Source organism: Diceros bicornis, chromosome 34 (assembly GCF_020826845.1).
Source record: "Diceros bicornis minor isolate mBicDic1 chromosome 34, mDicBic1.mat.cur, whole genome shotgun sequence".
Taxonomy (NCBI): domain Eukaryota; kingdom Metazoa; phylum Chordata; class Mammalia; order Perissodactyla; family Rhinocerotidae; genus Diceros; species Diceros bicornis.
The window spans coordinates 26,598,118-26,619,906 of NC_080773.1; the positions used below are offsets into that span (position 1 = coordinate 26,598,118).

General features: G+C 47.8%; 2 pseudogenes; both read left to right on the forward strand.

Annotated features, from left to right (window-relative positions):
* Positions 1 to 754: 754 nt before the first annotated feature.
* On the forward strand, positions 755 to 9,207 carry LOC131397238 (myeloid cell surface antigen CD33-like; annotated as a pseudogene).
* Positions 9,208 to 12,706: 3,499 nt separating this feature from the next.
* LOC131397656 (sialic acid-binding Ig-like lectin 13) lies at positions 12,707 to 21,771 on the forward strand (annotated as a pseudogene).
* The last annotated feature ends 18 nt before the right edge of the window (positions 21,772 to 21,789 follow it).

The window sequence follows — 21,789 nt, forward strand, 5'->3', positions numbered from 1 at the left end:
ACTCATATTTTAGAAAATACTAAGTATTCTTCCAGGACACGCAGCAAATTCATCAGTGACTGCAGCTCTAAAGCCTGACAGTACTGAGTGTTTGGGGAGGAAGTGACACCACTGGGTGGGAGCATCTCAGAGCCATGGACCAGCTCTGTCGTCTCCCTTCTTGTCTCCAACCTTCTCAACACAGAGATGCTCACTAAGTGTTTAGGGATTGAATGAATGAATGAATGAATGGTGGAATTGCTGCTAACTTGTTGTCAACCAGGACCCCCTTCTTTCCTCTGCCCCAGATGCTCACACAGACCCTAAAGAATCCTTCGCCTGGCAGGACCCACCATCCAAGCTCTAAAAGAGGCTGTAACCCTCCAGGGTCAGGCAGGAGCTGACCAGCTCCCTGGTGCAGACAACATGGTCCAGAAAAGCACCCCAGATGAAAGGCCCCTAGAGAGTAATTGTGTCCTATGCCTCAGATGTTCTCACAGGTCCTGGTCCAGGGTCCAGTGCTGGAGAGATGCACCCAAGGAGGACGGACTTGTCTGTTCTCCTTTGGGCGTGTCTTGGGGTGTCTGGGCCATGGGGTGCCACTTACTCTGAGCAGAAGTGGACAACTCAGGCCTGTAGTTCCTCTTCTGTGAAGGGCCGAGGTCACTTGCTCCTCCCCAGCTTCCTGTGTGTTGACCAGCAGCGTCCCCTTCCACTCGCTTTACCCTTCTCTTTTCAGACACAGGACAAATGCCCAGAACTCTCCATCTCAGAGATGCTGCCACTGCTGCTGTCCCTGCTGTGGGCATGTGAGTGAGCCAGGTGTAGAGGGGGCGGGTGGGACAGGGGCTGTGGCTGACCCTGTTTCTCTTCAGGGTCCCTGGCTCAGTATGACAGACATCTACTGGAAGTGCAGGAATCCGTGACTGTGCAGGAGGGCCTGTGTGTCTCTGTGCCCTGCACTTTCCTCCACCCCTGGGACTACTGGAGTGATGCTGCCCCAGCTCACAGCTACTGGTTCCAGGAAGAGGCCAATCTATACCAGGATGCTCCTGTGGCCACAAAAAAACAGTTTGTAAAGTGCAGGAGGAGACCCAGGGCCTATTCTACCTCCTTGGAGATCCCCAGACCTACACTGCTCCCTGTACATCAGAGATGCCAGGAGAAGGGACAATGGAAAATATTTTTTTTTTTGGGTGGAGAGACAAAGTACAGGATGGACTTACACATCTAACCATCTCTCTGTGCATATGACAAGTAGGAAGTGGGCTCCAAGAATCGCCACAGAGAAACCTCCTGCACTGGAGGTGCTGTCGCAGGGCTGGGATGGGACCCCTCTTCTGGGAGAGGTTTGGGGCACAGTGACTCAGTGCTCAGTGGTAGGAGCTGGACCAAAGCCAGAGGCTTCTTTCAGGGTTACCCCTCAGACTCTCTCCCCTGATCCCCGTGTCTTCCCCTTTTCTCACCAGCCCTGACCCACACACCCGGCGTCCTCATCCCGGGGACCCTGGAGTCCGGCCGCCCCAGGAACCAGACCTGTTCTGTGCCCTGGGCATGTGAGCGAGACATGCTCCCCATCTTCTCCTGGACGTCAGATGCCCTCACCTCCCTGGGCCCCAGGACACACCTCTCCTTGGTGCTCACCCTCACCCCACAGCCCCGGGACCACAGCACAAACCTGGCATGTTGTGAAGATGTGAAGATCCCTGTAGCTGGTGTTACTGTGGAAAAGACCATCCAGCTCAACGTCGTCTGTGAGTGCTGGGCCAGGACGCCTGGGTCCCTGAGGATGTGAGGGGCAGGAGGACCAGTCTTGGGATGCTTGGTTCTTTTTTTCTGGGGGCCTGGATGAGTAGGGGACCTAGAAGTACACAAACCGTGTCCCTCCACTATTTCTGTGGCTCGTGGGGATTGGGAGATGCCTACATTTATCTCACCCCACCCTCTCACTGAAGGTGAAAATGCCCACTTCTCATCATAGGTGCTCCAGAGAATCCAGAAAATGGTGTCTGCTTAGGGCACGGCACAGGTAAGAAGGAGTCCCCAACCATGAGGCAGTGACTGGGGTGGGGTCTCTGCCAGGTAGGGTCAGAGCTGGCTTTTCAGAGCTCAGATGGTGGGGGAGTGATGGGGGGCTGTAGTTATACACAAGAAGCCCCTGTCAGATGACTTCCCTCAATATCCTCCAAATCTTGTCTTGCCAGAATAACCTGCGACCTCCTCCCTGCCCACCCTAAATGTGCTCTTTGTCTTCCTCTAGTCACTGAAAGCCTCGGGGGAATTTTTTAGTAGGCTTTGTTATTTAGAGAAGTTTCAGGTTCACAGCAAGAGTGAGTGGAAGTTAAAGAGATTTCCCCTATACCAGCTGCACTTTCCCACATGTGCACAGCCTCCCCACTATCAACATTCCCCACCTGAGGGTACATTTGTTACAACCCATGAATCTACCTTGACGCATCACTATCACCCAAAGTCTGTAGTTGACATTGGGGTTCACTCTTGGTGTTGTACATCCTATGGGTTTGAACAAATGTACAATGACATGTATCCATTATTATAGTATCATACAGAGTAGTTTCATTGCCCCCAAAAATCTCTTTGGACCCTTTTTTGACTGTCAATCACCCACCCTCACCCTGACCTCTCTCTGGAGTCCAGCTCCCCGCATTGCTCTATTCCCATGGGTAATGGCATCAGATCCTCTCACTGGACTGTGAGTCCCATTGGGGCTTTCTCAGGGGTGCCCATCAAACTGTTGACAGGTGATGGACAGAGGTACGTTTCTCACCCTGGGTGTTAGAATCCTGGGAGACATGGCCAGGCAAGGCCAGGAGAGCTGTCTGGATCTGACTCGAACATCTGAGAACTGCCCACTTCCACCCACTTCTGGTGCATGAAAGACCACCTATGACCCTGAGGGACAGGGCCAATGGAGGACAGGAGAGGAGAATCAGACACCCTCCCTGAAAGGAAGGAAGGAAGGACAAGTTCTTACAGCATCCCATAGGGCTCTGTGTGTGTGTCTCTCTCTCTCTCTGGAATGCCCACTGAGCCCAGAGCCTCATGCTCCTGCTGTGGCCAGGTATGGGTGCTGTTGCCGAGAGACACTGGATGGAGAAGAACCCGGGTCCTGGAAGAGATGGAGTTTCCTGGAAAGGACTGGGGGTGCTGGATAGGCGGTGTCACATGGACCATGTCTTCTGGAGAGGGCTGAGGTCCTATGATGGTTGGGAGAACCCAGAGGCTGAACCCTGGATGGGAGAGAAGAGGTGACCCTCTCTACATGCTGGAGGAGGAGGGGATACAAGTCTATTCATCAAGATTTGAGTTCATTCCAAGTCTCTCTTGTCTGCAGGGGAACCAGGAACCAGGGCAGGTGTGATTCAGGGGGCCATTGGGGGAGCTGCTGTCACTGCACCGCTCGCTCTCTGCCTCTGCCTCATCTTCTTCATGTGAGCTGGGTTGGGAGTGGGCCAAAAAATGGAGAAGAGGGACCTGGAGGGGTTTTGAGGGCCCAGAGCAAGGACGGGGTTATGGTGGTGGTGAGAATCCAGCTGGTAGCCCCTGAGCCAGGCATGAGTGTGTTCCCAGCCCTGCTTCCAGACACACTGGAGTGTGAGTACCTTTTTACAAAGTCCTGTTATGAAGGCTCCTGGCCTCACCTCACCCTCGACCTGCCTTAGTCACCCCCTCTAGCCTCAGAAGAGTGACCTGTGTCAAAGAACCTGGTGTCTCTCATCAGAGTGAAGACCCGCAGGAAGAAAGCAGCCAGGACAGCAGTGGGCGTGGATGACATCCACCCTGCCATCGGACCAGATTCCCCAGTGAGTGATGTGGGCGTCCTGGCATGCAATCTGCCCGCCACATCTCCCCAGGAGGACCCACAGTCATGGTCCAATAGGCGTGTCAATAAATAAGCTCGTCATCTTCCTGTTTGTTTGAAAATGTAGGTGTTATTATTACAATCATGCACCACATAATGAAGTTTCAGTCAACGATGGACTGCGTATATGACAGTGGTCCCATGAGATTAGTAGACACAGCCTAGGTGTGTAGTAGGTCTTACTGTCTAGGCTTGTGTAAGTACACTCTGTGGTGTTCACACAAGGAAGAAATCACCTAAAGACGCATTTCTCAGAACACGCCCCCATTGTTAACGATGCATGACTGTGTTTAAGTACGTGAGGCTAACAGATAGGGAGACAGTTGTTACCCACAGTTCCTAAGAGGAGGGGAAATACCACACCACACAGGGCCATGTGAGGAAGCGCCAGGTTTGGTCAGGGTCAGAGGGAGCAAGGGGAAAACATGGGCAGGAGCCTTTACTGTGGCTTCCGCGGGAAAGGCAAGGTGAGACAGGGCAAGCGGGTTTAAGACTGGCTAGTTTGAGTAATTTCAGCAGGCTCTGGGAGTAGGGGCTGTCTCCAGTTGTCTGGTGCCTGGCCCTGGGCGATTAGGGGGGGAAGATAGTCCGGAGTGTAAGAGCTTGATAAAGGAAGTGCTTGGGGTGTGAGCTTTGGACTGTTTGGTTTGAAGTATGAAAGGCACGCTTGCAGGCAGGTCCTTTAGTATCTCTAGAAATTCACCAGCCCTGGCAGGGGCACTTCCAATGTCAGAGGGTCCAGTGTCAAAAATCAAGAACACGCAGTTGATACACCTCCAAACATACTTCTGCTGCGCTCCCCATCTCACATGTGGCACTCTTGTCCCTGGCACCCAACAATAGATGTGGTCTTTTATCCCACCCCAGTCCTCGTCACCTCTTCCTGCTCCCATATGCTGCAAAGCTTGACTGTGCTTCTTCTGAATACAGCTTAATACAACCACTCCCTTTGAGCTGAGCTCCCCTCTTAGTCCTTCTCCAGCTGCAGCCCTCCCATCTCTCCTCCCCAGCACATTAGCTTTCCCTCCATAATGAAATGCACTGCTTCTCCACATGCCAAAAGACAAGCGTTCAAACAACTTGGTCTGGCACTTGGGGAAAGAAAACCAGAGTCACCTTCAGCGCTTCACTCCTCCTACACTGGCCTGCTCACTCACCTCAAGCAGAGTCAGCTTCTTGCACCTCGGAATCATTCATTGGCTGTCCCCTCCTCCTCATGTGCCTATATCAACCTGTCCTACTCCTGCTCATCCTTTGAGCTCTGACTTTCATTTGTATCGTTCACCCTGACTAGTGTGGTCACCCCTGCGAGGGTTTTGAGCACATGGTCAGCTATCACCCGTGCATTCATCTCCTTCAGCAACTGTCTTCCACTTGTCAATTGTTCTGAGGGCTTGGGTAATACTTGTAGTTTTACAAATACATATGTTAGAAATGTAAAATGTCCTTGCTGTCGAGGATTTCCATTGATTGTGGAGAAGGATGACAATAATGAACAAATAAGTAGTGAAAATATACGGGAAATAAATGCTCTGCAGGGAAATGAAATGGGAGAATGGGGAAGGACAGTGCTGGGGGTTGGAGTCTCTAAGAAAACACCTTCAGGAGGTGAAGGAGTGTTGTGTGAGCCCTGAGAGAAGATCACTGAGGGCTCTAGACAGACAGAGCAGCAAGTGCTAGGGGTCTGAGGTTCAGGCATCCCTGACGTATTGGAGAAACAGCAAGTAAGACAGAGTCCCTAAAGCAGAGCTATTTGGGGTGGGGAGTGGGTAATGGTGGGCAGGGAATGAGGATGGAGAGGCACAGAGGCCGCAAATGTCACAGAGTCATGAAGTTCACCATCGTTACTTATGTATTTTGAGAAGAGTGACAACTTCTGTGTGTGCCTCCTTTACTTCTCACACAGAACACTTCAGTTCTGACACTATGGACCCCAGATGGGTGGGGATTTTCCCCCCACCAAGCAATTTTCTGTGACACCAGCTGGGTATCCTCTCTACCTAGACACAGCCTCAGACCCCACAGATTAAGGGCTCAGTCCCATAAGATTGCGCCACCTCCACGTTGCACACGCCAATCTCAAGTCTAGGTTTTCACTGTGCTTGTGACCAACTGGCTATAAATTGAAGGTTTCCATGACTCTCTCTCTTTGGGCTCATAATATGCTAGAGTAGATCACAGAATTTAGGAAAACAGTTTACTTACTGTGTACCAGCTTATTATAAAAGGACATGATAAAGGATACAGACGGACATCCAGATGAAGAGATGCATAGAGCAAGGTATGTGGGGAGGGGCAAGGAGCTTCTATGCCTTCTCTGAAGCACCACTCTCCCAGCACCTCCACATGTTCACCAACCCGGAAGCTCCCAGAACCTCATACATTTTGGATTTCTATGAAGGCTTCATCATGTAGACGTGATCGAGTATATGTCCATTTCCAGCCTCTCTCCCCTTTCTGGAGGATAGGTGATGGGGCTGAAAGTTTCAAGCTTCTAATCATGGCTTGGTCTTTCTGTTGACCAACTCCCATCTAGGAGCCCTCTGAGTGTCATCTCATTAGAACAAAAGACACTCCTTTCACCCAGGAAATCTCAGGGATTTAGGAGCTGAGTGTCAAAAACCAGGGTCAAAGACCAAATGTTAAAACAGAAATTGGAAGTAGATCTATATCTATATTCATATCATCGATATCTATATCAACATCTATATTAGATACAGATATAGATATATAAATATATATTCTAGCATTTCACAGATGTGAACTGATGCTCATTTTAATTAGATCACTCTGGCTCTTTTGTTGAGAAGTTCTGTAGCAAGATAGGGTAGAAGAGAGGAGACTAGTGATGAAAGACACTCAAATAATCCAGGCAAGAAATGATGCAGACTGTATTAGTTTGCTTGGGCTGCCATACCATGATACCATAGACTGGGTTGCTTAAATTACAGAAATTTATTTTCTCACAATTCTTTAGGCTGGAGTCCAAGAACAAGGTGCAAGAAATTTGTTTTCTCCGGAAAACTCCTTGGCTTGCACAGATGGCCGCCTTGTTGCTATATCCTCACATGCCCTTTTTTCCATGCGCATGCATCCTTAGCGTCTTTTTTTCTTCTTCTTATAAGAACATAAATCATTTTGGGTCCTACTCTAATGCCCTCTCTTAAACTTACTTATATCTTTAAAGTCCTTATCTCCAAATACAGTCACATGGGGAGTTAGAGTTTGAATATATGAATTTTGTGGGACACAAGTCAGTCCATAGACAGACTTATTCCAGGATAGCAATGATGAATCTAGTGTGAAGAAGTTGGGTTCTGGATACAGTTCAAAGATGAAACCAACAGGATTTGTTAATGGGGTGATACAGTACACATGGAGTATGATCAAAGACAGCTTACTTCCTCTACCTTATAGGTGTCATAGATGTCAAGGATGGCTCTATATATGCCCATTGAAGTCATACATGTTCATAGATGTCATATATGTCCATAGATGTCAAAGAAGACTCCATAGATATCCACAGGTAACATAGATGTTCATAAATGTCCATAGATACCAAAGATGACTCCAATGTGGTTGCCTTGAGCAACATAAAGAATTAAATTGTCAATTCCTGAAATTTCCGATTCTGCAGGAGGAGTATTTTCAGGAGTTTATATCAAACATTATTTTGGTTACCTCAAGTTTGAGGTACCTCTCAGACTTCCAAGTGAAGATGACAAGTAGACGGTAAGAGTCTGCAACTCAGGAGAGAGATCCAGGTGTGAGACACAGAAGTTTGGGGGTCCTCCACATCAAGGTCGGACAGTGAATGATACCACAAAGAAGAGAAGAGGTACACAGAACAAGCCCTAGGACCCTCCAGCATTTAGAGTCAGGGAGATAAGGTGGAAACAGCAAGAACGTCACTGAGAAAAAATAAATGACCAGGAGTATGTACGGTTGTGTCCTGGTGACCCAGGGGAGCTGGAGCTTCAAGGAGGAGAAAGTGCTCATTTGTTTCAAATGCTAATAAGTCTAGTGGGATAGAGTCTGAGAAATCAGCATTTAAATCTATCTAAGTGATATCACAGCTTTTCTTGACAAAAGCGGATCTGGTAGCCTGGTAGAGGCAGATATCTTGATTTGAGTGAGTTCAAGAGAGATAGGAGGAGAGGAAGTGGAAAGACTCTTGTCTTTACTGTTGCAGTAAATCTATTGCTGAGAAATGAGTCTGCAGCAGGAAATGGTTGTCCTCCTAAACTCCTTGGCTTCCTGGGTGAGAGCACTGTCTTTATTTTAATGAGGTGACTCTTGGTGGGCTCCTGGATGGGGATTTTCATTCCTGACTCCATTCTCCAGAGACTCGAGAGAGGCTGGAAATGCAGTTAATAATTGATTATATCTATGTAAGGAAGCCTCCATAAAAATCCCAAAAGTATGGGGTTTGAGAAGCTTCTAAGTTGGTGAACACGTGGAGGTGCTGGGAGAGGGGAACTCCCAAAGAAGGAATGGAAGCTCCTTGCCCCTTCCCATATACCTTACCCTATGCATCTGTTCCATCTGGATGTTCATATGTACTTTTTCATTCCCTTTTATAATAATCTGGTACACAGTAAGTAAATTGTTTTCCTGAATTCTCTGAGTCACTGTAGCTGATTAATTTAACACAAGGAAGAGGTCATGGGAACCTCCAATTTATAGTCAGTTGGTCAGAAGCACAGGTGATAAACTGAACATGAGATTGACGTCTGAAGGGGGAGAAAAAAACTCCCACACATCTGGTGTCAGAAGAGCTGTATGTGCGATGCTAGTGTGAAAGTAAAGCATTGACACACAGGAGAAGAAGGTGTTTTCATAAACACTTTCCTGTGTATCCATTGCACAGCACACAGGAGACCTCAGAGAGACCATGATCAGTAGATGTGTTACCTTGAGAATTATCTAACCTCTCTGACACTTAGTTTCTTTGTGTAATAATAGTATTTCCCACATAGGTCTGTGTGAGTTTTTAGTAGAATTGGAAAGCAACAAAAAGTGCAATATTTGTTGGATAATTGAGTTAATGGGACTTTAAGAAATGTTTGATGAAAGAACGGAAGAATAAATAAATGTCTTGTCAGAATCAAATTCAATTCATGGACCCCCTCTGCCTTCTCCCTGACCTCACCACTGCTCTTCTCTGACCTCCTTCTTTGCTCTCTGCACAAGGTCGCCAGCAGGAGTCCAAGTTAGACAGCTCTGCTCACCCCACAAGCTCTCAAGGGACCACCTCCACCTTCAAGATGGAGCAGGAGCTGCATTATGCCTCCCTCAGCTTTAACAGGATGAATCCTCAGGAAGGCACCTACAGGACCCAGTGAGGAACCAACGGAAGCATCAGTCTGAACCAGAGCATCCATATCCCCTACAGGAAGGGGGACCCAAAGCCTGATCCTTGGAGACTTATCCCAAGAGGCAGTGGATTTATAAACTGTTGAATGTGAGATTCCTGATATACTAAAACTACGTTAAGCTTTACAATCAGAGAGACCTGGGATTAAATCCATGCTCTTTTATTTATTAAGAGAATGACATCTGGCTAGACACCTTACCCTTCCATGTCTCAGTTTCCTGCTTTGTGAAATGGGTGTAAGAAGTCCTACTTCACAGTGTTTCTGTGAGCATTAAATAAAAGTACATATGGAAAACACCCAGCAAAAGTCCTGGTACCTTGTCAGAGTAGGGTGCCTACTGGTTCCTTCTCCATTGTACAGAAAGGCTTTAGTGACATTTCACCCAGAGGCTGGGTGTGTTCTGTCCCAGACACCACATCAGCGACATATCAGTTCACTCTCTACTCAAAACCCTCACAAGTATCCCTGCCATGACTTGGCCTCCAGCATTATCTCTCTCAGCTCCTGAATCTTCCCTTTCCATCCTGCCTGCCTCATACTAGTTCTGTTATAGGCAAAATGAGATATTGACATTTAGAAAATTTCCTAAAACTCAAAGCTGACCGTAGTTAAAATACTTCTCTATCTCCTCAGCCCAAAAGAATGATTTACAAGCTTCTCACCTTGGCTTTCTAAGTCAGGGATCAGGAAACTTTTCTTGTAAAGGGCCAAATAGGAAATATTTTCAGCTTGGCAAGCTGTATGGTCTCTGTTACAACTATTCACTCCGTGTTAGTGGCACAAAAGTAGCCATAGACAATGTGTAAATTAATTAATGTGGCTGTGTTCCTGCAAAATCTTATTTACAAAATCAGGCAGCCCATGGGCTGTGGTTCTCTGACCTCTATTCTATGTTGTTCCTCATCTCACCCTACTTACTTCTCCATTGCCATATCCTAACCCATCAATCCCTCAAGTCATTCGCAAAGTACCCCCATTCTGATGCACTCCTCACTGTCTCTGTGCATACACGTCCCTCCTCCAGGAAGGTCCATAACCATGTCATCATCTGGCTAACACCTTCCTATCCTTCAAAATGAGCTCAAAAATATATGTCTGGGTGGAGAAAGTGGAGGGAAGCAGGAGCTTGTCATCTTCCTCCTAAAAAGTTTAATATTTTAATTTTAAACAAAAATAGCCCCAAATTCACCAGCATTACACAAACCATGACAGGGATAAAATATTCTGCCATAGGTTCATAATAGGAAGGTTAAGTTAACCAATGGGAGATTCTGGTGTAAAAAATGCCTAATACCTAACAGCCCTTCCCTTTGCCCTACATCCAGAAGGGAGAGTGAGTCAGATTTCTGTTTATGAGAATGTCAGGGTGGATCATATGGACCAACCTGTCCGTTGAAAACATGAAAAATTGATGGTTAGACTTACAATCCAGAGAGGGTGGCATTGACCCATTGTTCAGTGTTTCCCGCCTCTATTCACAACTGTAAATCCCATAAATGGTGCAAGAGACAACTAAGGAGAATTCTGGAAGGTGGTAAGAAGAAGGCAAGCAGATTTAGGACTCCAGGACCAGAGGAACAATACAGAGGCAGGGCATCTTGGTTCCCCCATTCAACAGAGTAAAGACACTCACACTCACTGTTTCTCAATTCCGGACCAAGAAGCAGAAGGCAGGCAGGTAGGCTCATTCTTCTGGATGGAAGGAGAATCTCTCTGACAATATCAGGTGAGTTCAACACCACTGGCAAGGGGAATTGATTGGAACCAGAAACAAGTATCCAGGAAGCACTTACCTCCCCCATCAGTCCTGAGACTATCGTCTCCTGCCCAGAGGAACTGAGGCAGGTGGACAGAATGGGAGAATGTGATCCAGGCATAGAGTCTGATGTTCCTGACCCTGACACTCAGTTTTCTCCTTTGTCAAAAGTGAAAACTAGACTTCTCACATTCAGAATATTTTTGTTGTTTTTTATTGTGAGGCTGGCGTGAAGTATGCTATTTAAAGGAGCAGCACAGAGGCCAGTAAACACAAAACCTCAGCAATATCATCCTCTTGCCCCTGTGCCTCAGCCAGGTGGAGCAGACAGACATTATCCACAGAAGGGACAACGCCTGCGAGTGAACAGGAGAGGTGGGGGAAGGAGCAGAGAGAGGAGACCAGCACCACCCACTTATGACTGTCTGCTCCTCCCCTAGCTCCATTCATCCCCAACTCTTTACCCTCCTGGCCCCAAACTGGGACCTTAAGCCTCAGCTCAGACTCTTCCGCAGAGCTGAGAGGTACCTGAGTTCCAGGCAGGACCCTGTTTCAGCACCATGGACAGCACCAGCTTTTCCCAGCCTGGTTCTCCCCAGGGATCACAGTGCCTCCTGGTGGATGGAGCCCTCTGGGCAGCCAACCATTTGCCAGCCATCAATGCAGAGTGGGAGGAACCTGGGGAAGGCTGGTGACAGCCTAGGTCAAGGATGCTGGTCAGGGGTATCCAGGACCTTCCAGGGTGTGCCGCCATCTTCAGATTTGTGTTCTTCATCCCCTACAGGAGTTAACTAGGGATTGAGTGCTGTCCTGAGGTATGGCGGTTTATCCAGGGGTGTCCCCAGTAATTAGATGAAATAACAAAGCCAGTCTCAGGGCCTAATTGACAAGAAAGCATTAATCACTCAAAAAGGGGGTCACTACAGTATTAGAGAAATAAACGTTTTTTTAAATTTTGTAGCTGTCCCCATACCCAGCCAGAACAACAGCAGGAATGCTCTCTCTCTTTCTCCATCTGAGCTGATTTTCACTCCTTCAGTCTGGGACAGGTTTTTCCTCTCTCTGGGTTTTCTCACATTTTTGTATGGAGTCTTCTGGTGTCTGGCTAGGTGGTCTCAGCCACTCCAGGGCACCCACCCCAACTCTGTCCAGACACTTCCTGCAGTTACTAGCCCAGGCTGTCCTGAGACCTAGAGTTGTGAAGAGGCAGGAAGTCTGGGTACTGATAGGGCTTGAAAGAGGAACTTAACGCCCTCCCAACACTCCCCTACCTATGCCCCTCTGTGGGTCCTCACCCTGCTCAGGAGTGCCCACGGGGGGCTGTCTTCCTCCTCCCCTATGACCTCTCCAGTGTCTTCTACGTCAGGGTGCACCCAAGGTAACCCCTCATCTGAGTACCCCAAACACCAGAACAGGGTTCATCTGCTGGTCACACCCAAAGCTGGCATTCTGTGGGACTATGCCCTCATTCCTGTCTTTCCTAGCAGAGTTGGTGCTAGAAAAGGAAGGATGAGAAAACCTACAGCTCCTTTGCCCCTCGGATCAGGGGAACGTCCTGGATATGGAGGCCTGAAAGGAAGGGCCAGAAATTGGGGTACTATGACCATTGTCTCCCAAACCTGTCTCCCCACCCCCAACCCACCTCTGCAATTGAAGGAATCACCCTGCTGAGTTGGCCCTGCCCTTACACAGAAAAACAAACAAGCAAACATGTTCACCTCTCACTTCTGGTCTCCCAAGCTATACCCGATGCTTGCGAGTGAGTAGATGCAGAGGAAGGAAAGACATATATATGTTATTTTCTTTACCAAAATTAAAGCAATGTTTCAATCAAGATTCTGCTATGTAGGTATTTACCTGTATGTAGACTTGGGAAGCCTATCATTTGGCACATATCCATCACCTATTATGTAATTTATCATCACTGTACGCAAAGCAAGTGAACAGTGCTTGTGAGAGACACACGTTCTTGCCTCCAAGGACTCACTTTCTATAGTGGGAACTTAAATACACAGTTAAGAAAACTCATCTTCTCACCTGCTCTCTGCCCACCTCCAATCTGTTCTCCACAGGGAAGCCAGAGTGAAGTCTAAAAACCCAACACTGTCTCTTTTCTACTTCTAACCCTCCAGTGGCTCCCAATTACCCAAACGGAAATAGCCAAAATCCTTTAAAATGAGCCCAGAGTGTTACATGGTCCATCTTATTTGGCCCAGGGGGACCTGTTTCTAATGCCTAGAACACACCACAAACCAAAAAGCCAACACATGCACAGAGGCACACACAACTATTTTCATTTATTCTATAAAAGAATAATTTTTAAAAAGTGTAAAACCATGACTCTAGTATAAATATAAAATGACACATGGTAAAGATTTTTTTATTGTGGTAAAAAATACACAATATGAGATCTATCCACTTAACCAATTATTAAATGTACAGTGTTGTTAACTATAGGCACTATGTTCTAGAGCAAATTCCTAGAATTTTTCCTCTTGTGTGACTGGAAATTTACACCCGTTGAACAGCAACTCTCCATTTTACTTGATTCATTAATGGAGAACCTAATTCATTAATAGAGAAATTTTAGAATTCACTCTGGATTTGTGGAGAATAGGTTTGAGGTGGGCAGAGAGCAGGTGAGAAGATTAGTTTCCTTAATTGTGTATTTAAGTTCCCACTACAAGCAGAAATAGAAGAAGCACAAATTATGTGAAGTAAAGGAATGTAAAAACAAATTTGTGAATGCAAGTGAAACTGTCTACGTGGGGGGATTCCAGGGGTCCCCCAGTGGACAGAATGTGCATGTCTATGGACGTGAACTATTTACATTGCTATTGTTAATCTACAAATTATAACATTGTAAAATAGTTCAAACGCAATAAAATGTTAGAATCAGATAACTCCGGAAGGGTGTGCTCTACAGAATGCATAGTTTTCCATTGGAGAAAGCCAGTCATGTCATCTTGCTTATTCTAAATTTCCTTACTATTCTTGAAGCAAATATTTATCGATCACTTAATGTATGCCAAGCATTTTTCTAGGCAGAGTGGATTCAGCATTAAATGGAAGGGATACAAGCTCCTTTGTGAAGCTTCCATTTTAATGACAGGAGAGATAGGAAAGAATAATTAAGTAGATTTTATATTATATTGACTGATGATACGGGATTTGGAGAAAAAAGAAACAGGAAAGATATATAGAGAATATGGGATGGATTATCCTCTTTAATATGTCATCCAAGGACATTATCATTGAGAAACTGACATTTGAGTGTGCACACACATGCACACACACAATAGGCACTTAGACACACACACACACACAGCAGCTCAGGCATGCACACAGAGAAAAACTACAGACAAACATATAGACAAACATAGAAACTGATACACACTTCAAATATACAGAGACACACAGACGCCACAGACATGCACACAGAAACCACAACCACAAACATAAAAACATGCACACATACACCAAAGAAACACACACACACCACAGACACACACGTAGAGGCTAGAGACACAAACACACAAGCATATACACAGACACACATGCCATGGACACACTCAAACCACAGACACACAAATGAGGCATCAGCTGTTGGCTCCCTGGGAAGACTGGGACCCTGGTTCTCAGGCCAACTAGACCCAACATCCCAGCAGGAGACAAGGTCAGGGGTACCCTGTGACTCTGGGCCACTTTCTGTTATTTGGGAGACCTTTTCATTCTCAGAACCCACCTCCCCTGCCCACTGGCATCACCATCCACCTGTCTCTGTTGCCCACAGTCCAGCAGACCGTGCAGCATCACCACCCTGGTTGCTGGCCCGTGTCTGGAGCAGCAACCATGTCCATATTCAGAGTGACCACCAGGGAATGGTCAGGGAACGTGAGTCTCTCGGCCTTTGGAAAGACTGAGACATGAAGCCAGGACATTTGAGAAGGGAAGTGGACATACCTGAGAGGAGTGGGGAGCAAAGAAGCAGAGGGCAAAGAAGAGTGGGCTCTGGGGTCACAGCCAGTGTGGGGGGCCCAGCTACCAAGTGGCTTCTGTCCCTGGAGCTCCCCCTTGGTCCTGCTGTGAGGAGCCCATAGGGGTGTGAGTGGAGTTCATGGGCATGCTGGGAGCCCCACAGAAGTGTCTGGAAAGTTCCCATGCTCCTGGGCTAGTTACAGCCACGATGGGACATCCCTCGGGATACTCCAGCTCCTGAACAGATCTTATGCTCCCTGAGGGAGCTCCTGAGATTTCTTCCTGGAAACCCGTATGTTGATGAAGGGACCTGCGCAGGAGGGAACCAGGGTCCCCTGCATGGGACAGCGAGGAGCAATGACAGCTGCAGAGCTCATCGGGTGGCTCAGTTACCATCCCCTTCCCTAGAAGAGAAGGAGGAGGAAGAGGAGGAGGAGGAGGAGATGTGTTGGAGGAGTTCAGACTCAGATTTCCTTGGACCCTGGAGCTGAGAGGTTGAAGAGCTGACTGGGGCAAAGACACTGGCCGGGGGTTGCAGGTGGAGCTGCAGGGGCTCTCTGTCTGCTCACACCCGCGTCCTTGGCTCTGGGCCTGCTTTCTGGAGGATGAACTTACCTCCTAGACAACCTTGCTCACCTTCCAGCTCCCAGAGCACCTGTCCCATCCTCCAGCCACATCCTCACTCCCTCCTCGGGCTCCCACAGTCCCATACTCTGCTGGGTCATCCCTGACGACACCAGGCCGTGAATGTATATCTGCTGCCACCTCCTGGCCCCGCTAGTGCTCGTCCAGGGTCAGCCTTCCCTCAGCTCAGCCCTGCAGAACGCTCGACTCAACAGGTGGCTGACGGGTGCCCAGGGTGCAGGAGCAGTGACAGGCTCAGCCAGAAGAGGCACCAGCCCCAGCACAGGCCCGTGGAGCCAGTCCTGTCCTGGGAAGTGTGGCCGGGGTGAAGTAAGAGCCCTGCAGAGTTCAGAGCTTGTGCCCGGAGAAGCAGCAGAGGTTTCCTTGGTTACCAAACCTTTCCCTTCCCTTTTCTCCTCCCCTCCTCAGCGTGGTCCCATCCTGCAGACTGTCCACTGGCCCATGTGTGGACTGTGCCCGTTGTGGACCAGACCAGGGTGCACTTTACTTGCACAAACACATTGAATCTTCTTGGTGACTCCATATATTCCTTTGCTCAGGCTGCTGTAACAGAATACCACTGACGGGGTGGCGTAAATAACAGAAATTCATTTTCCCACCATTCCAGAGGCTGGAAATCTCACATTAAGGTGCTGGCAGGGTTGGGTCCTTCTGAGGCCTCTTTCCTTGGCTTGCAGATGGTCGCCTTCTCCTCCTTATGTCTTCACTTGGTCTTCCCTTTATGTCCTAATTTCCTCTTCTTATTAAGACACCAGTCCTATTGGATTAGGGCCCACTGTAATGACTTCATTCAACTTAATTACCTCCTTAAGGGCCCTACCTCCAAGGACAGTCACTTTCAGAGGTACAAGGGGTTAGAGCTTCAACATATGAAACTCAAGGGTGACATAATTCAGCCCATAACACCCCATGTGCATAGGCACCCGACTACGCACAGAGTTGGTTAGCCCCTTCCCAAGGTAGCACAGCAAGCAATAGAGAGACAGACTCGAGCCCAGGGCCATCTGGCTGCAAAGCCCATGCCCCTGACGACCTCATTGGAGGCCTTAAATGAGGAAGCCCCAGAGCAGTGCTTCTTGCTGAGGGTGGGACTCAAACTGACCACTGAGGAATGGGCAGGGCCAGACCCTTGACCTGCAGGGTGGCCATACCTGTGTCTGCAGAAAACGCCCAGCTCCATCCTTGTATTAGAGAATCTAATTAGAGATTCTCTAATTAGAGATTCTCCCTCATACGAGGGCTGAGCTTCAGGATCCTTCCAGATGACAGATGAGGAAACTGAGGCTTGGAGGTGAGAAAGGCCAAGCCCCTGATTCCAAAGTCAAGGCTTTCCCCCAACATCACACTGTGCTGTCATCTTGCTCCAAATACCCAGCTTTCAGGCCTGGCCTGTGCAGTCAGCACCTGGGATGCCTGGAGCAGGGGCTGTGAGCAGGTCAGGAAGCCCCAGGACCACTCATGGGGGTCACCTTGTGACCCTCTTGGACTCCTGATCCCACCCAGTCTGCCATTTCTACCTGAGAGCTCATCTTCTGGCTGCACAGGGCAATTGGGTTCCCACAAGCCCACGACTGTGCTTCCACCATCACACACTGGCCCAACAGGAGCTGGAAGGGCCTTGGGTTTGTCTGCCTCCTCAGATGTTAGAGAAGTTCTCAAGGACAGAGACAAAGTCTGTCCCATTGTCCCCTGTGACTCCACTCCCCAGAAAGGAGTAGATGCTCAAGATGACGTTGTCATGTTCATTCATTTATTAATCACCACCTCCCTCACCTGGGGGGGGGGACACTTCCCTATCTTTCTTGTCTCAATGTCCCCTCACCAGCCCCTTCTGAGTCCACACCTGGCGGAACTGACCCTCTTGGGCATCTAGAAGCTGTGATTGGCCAGGCAGTGCCGGCTCTCCTGGTGTGGACAGCGGTGCGGGAGGGAAAGGTCATGGAGAGGGAGCTGGGAGCAGCAGATGGAATCCTCCTTGCTGTTATTCAACCCTCATCAGGACCCCATCTGGAAAGTAGAAGTGGTTATTCTCCAAGGACCACGCCAGCTCCTACAGCGTGTGGGTGTCTAGTTACCCTACTGTGGGTCACGTTTCTGACCTCAGCCTGGGCTTCCTGCTGGGGCTTCCTCTCAGTCCTGTGACACCAATGCCCTGTGGCTCTTACCCCAGAGACGTCACAGCTGCTGCTGCTGCTGCTGCTGCCCCTGTTGTGGGCAGGTGAGTGGGTCAAGAGAAGAGGGAGTGGCGGGGGTGGCCACAGGCTGCAGCTGACTCTCGTTTCCCCACAGGGTCCCTGGCTCAGGATGGGAGATTCCAGCTGAGAGTGAAGTCTGTGATGGTGCAGGAGGGGCTGTGCGTCCCTGTGCCGTGCAGTGTCTCCTACCCCCCAGTTGGTTACACTGACTCTGACCCAGCTTATGGCTACTGGTTCTAAAAAAGGGCAAATCCATCCCAGGATGCTCCTGTGGCCACAAACAACCCAGATAGTAAAGTGCAGGAGGAGACCCAGGGCCGATTCCACCTCCTTTGGGACCCCCGGAGCTACAACTGCTCTCTGTACATCAGAGACGCCAGGAGGAGGGACACGGGGACATACTTCTTTAAGGTAGAGAGAGGAGCCTTTGTGAGATATAATTACGAAGAGAATCTACTCTCTGTGCTTGTGACAGGTAAAGAATGGGGTCAAGGAGACGACACATGGATGGAGTCTGAGGTCCCCCAGGGCAGGGCTGGGAGGGAAAAATTTTTTCTCATCCTGGGAGGGATTCAGGGGTACCCCAGTGGACAGGAAGCTAAGGTTGGCTGAGGAGGGGTTGGCTGGCCTGAGGCAAAGTTTGCTCTTAAGGTCACAGTTGGGGTCCCCCCTCCAGGCCTGTATCTCTGTCTCTCACCTCCTCAGCTCTGACACAGACACCTGACATCCACATCCAGGGGACCCTAGAATCTGGCCAGCCCAAGAACATTACCTGTGCAGTGCCACGGACCTGTGAGAGGGGGACGCCCCCCACCTTCTCCTGGATCGGGGATGACCTCACCTCTCTGGGCCCCAAGACTCCCCACTCCTCAGTGATCACCCTCACCCCAGGGCTCCAGGACCACGGCACCAACCTCACCTGTCGAGTGACCTTCCCGAGAGCTGGTGTGAGCACAGAGAGGGCCATCCAGCTCAATGTGTCTTGTGAGTGCCAGGTCAGGACGGCCAGGTGCATGAGGGCAGTGAGTGTTGGGGGGGGCAGGCCCTGGGGTACTGGGTGCTGGGTCCTGCAAGCTGGCTCTGGGGAGGGAGGAAAGAAGACACTCGACTCCACCACCATCCTATTTCTAACGTTCTGGGGGAAAAGAGCCAACACCCACCTTCCTGCCACTGAAAAGGGAATAGTTATGTCTGTCTGTCCAGATGTGCCCCAGAACCTGACCATCAGTGTGGACTGGAAAGAAGCCACTGGTAGGGCCCAACCTCTCCTCTCCCGGGGGTGTACTGGAAGAGGGGTCTGTCTCCGCCCTTCAGAGCAGAGCTGGGGTTCAGAACTCAGACAGGAGAAAGGCTCAGGCCAGGTCTGGGGACAGCAGAGGTGGCAAGTCTCCCACTCCATCATTAGCTTAAAAGTTGCCTCAGGAGGTTTTCATGGCCTCTTCCATGTCCAATGGGTATACTGTCACCAAATGCCAGGGACACATCCTCGTCCCAAATCCTCCCCTCATTCTTCTTAGGATCTGGACTCCACCTGTTCCTCCACCCTCCTTGGATCATTTTAGGGTTAGTGTTTAAAATACTAACTGAGGCACATAAAGTGTGCCTTAATCTGCTCGGACTGCCAATACGAAATAAATAAATAAATATACACTTTCCACAGGACCAAGCAATCCAACTCCTAGGTATTTATTTACACAAGGGAAATACAAACATATGTTCCTACAAATGTCCACATGTGAATACTTATAGCAACTTTATTTGCAGTCACTCCAAACTTGGAAACAGCCCAAATGTTCTTCAGCTAGTAAGTGTATACAAAATGGGCTACATTGAAACAATGGAGTAGCAGCCAGCAATCAAAATGAACAAGTTATTGATACATACACCCAATAACATGGAGAAACCTCAAATGCATTATGCCGGGTGAATGAAGTTAAATTTTGAAGACTATATTTCATCTGATTCCAGTCCTCTGACATCTGTAAACAGCAAAAGAAGAGGGATGCAGCACAGACCAGCATTTTTTCGGGGTTCTTAGGTGGAGGGAGGATTTGTTTCCCCAGGGACAGCAGGAGGGAATGTCTTGGGTAATGGTACTGTTCAGTCTCTTGACTATGGTTGTGGTTACATATGATATACATCGGTAAAACCTCACAGAATTCTATGTGGTAAAAAGTGATTCTCATTGTATCTAAATTTAAAATAAGTTAAAATTAAAACCACCATGAGATAACACTACACTCCCACTAGAATTGTTAAAATTTAAAAGACTGACAATACGAAGTGTTAATGAAGGTATGAAGCACTTGAATTCTGGCACTTGACAGACGGGAGTGTAAAGGTTAAAAGCATTCTGGACAACAGTCTGGCAATTTCTACTAAAGTTAAACATGTGGTTACTCTTTGATCTAACAATTCCACTCACTTATGTACTCATGAGGATGAAAATATGTCCATAAAAAGACTTACACCTTAAAATTTATTGGCAAAAACGCAAAAATCTCAAAGGTGTGTCAATAGGTGAATACATAAAAGACTACAGTATACCCACATAATGGAATGCTACTTAGTAATCAGACATTATGAACTATAGAAGAGTGCAACATTATCCATTTCAAAAATAGTATGCTGAGTGTGAGAATATAGACACAAATGAGCACATTCCTAGGAAATTCTCCAATAGACAAAATGAATTCAGAGCTAGAGAGTGTATCAATCGTTACCTGTGGTGGAGGTGGGAGTGATGAGCTGCAAATAGGTGTGGGTTACCCTTTCGGAGTCATGGAAACGTTCTATCTCTTGATTGCGGAGGTCATAACTAGGCTGTATATGTTTGTCAAAATCCATAGAAATGTACATTTCAAGTGGGTATATTTTAATTTATGTAAATTACAGTGTTCACAAAAAAAAAAAATAAACAAGAACTCACAGAACCTTCCAGTGCATGAACATGGTATAACTTTCTTCATTGTGAAACCAATTGTATTGGAGTTTCCATTACGTGCCACATTCTCACTTTTTAAATAACCTAGAAGTAGCGTTTTTGTACTTATTGGAGATTCAATTCCTTATATAACAAATGAGGGCATAAAATCTCTCTTGGTTAGGAAGGTTGAAGGAACAGTTACCTAAATACTACTGTAGTTGAATCATTTTACAAACCAATGGCAGCAAATGCTATTATGTCACAGGTGTCAAGGATTTCTCAGACGCACATGACACAGAGTGAGATGTAACAACACGTGAGCTGAACCTAAAATTTTAATTGTAGCTGCACATTTCACTCATGTTTCCTAGAAATATCATGCCTTTTAAGTCACATGTAACTGTGAGAGAAAAAATGATTTACATGACAGGAAATGCTAATCTGTAATATGAAGATCTAAAAAAATTAGTCTCAGGCCACACATCACCAAACACTACCATTCAGGGAAAAAAAGTTTCATCCACACTGGCTCCTAAAACATGTGTTCCCCATTTGTTTTACATGAATGTGTTGTATGCTTTTTATTTTTAGATGCCATTTTATCTTCACTAATCAGCATACAAGAAGTAAAAACAAAAAAATACTCATATGTTAGAAATACCCAATATGTTACCAGGACACAGAGCAAACTCACCAGTGACTGCAGCTCTAAAGCCCATAAGTACTGAGTGTTTGGGGAGGAAGTGACTCTACTGGGTGGGGACCATCTCACAGACACAGACCAGGTTGGTTATCTCGCTTCTTGTCTCCAGCCTGCCCAAGACGGAAATGTTCAGTAAGTGTTTGAGGAATGAATGAATGAATGATCTGCTGCTACCTTTGCTTTACCTAGGACTCCCTTCTTTTCCCCTCCCCCGGACACTCACACAGACCGTAAGGAATCTTACTCCTGGCAAGACCGACCACCCGGGCTCTCGATGAGGCTGTGAGCTTCCATGGTCCGGCAGGAGCTGGCCAGCTCCCTGGTGTAGACAACAGGGCCCAGAAAT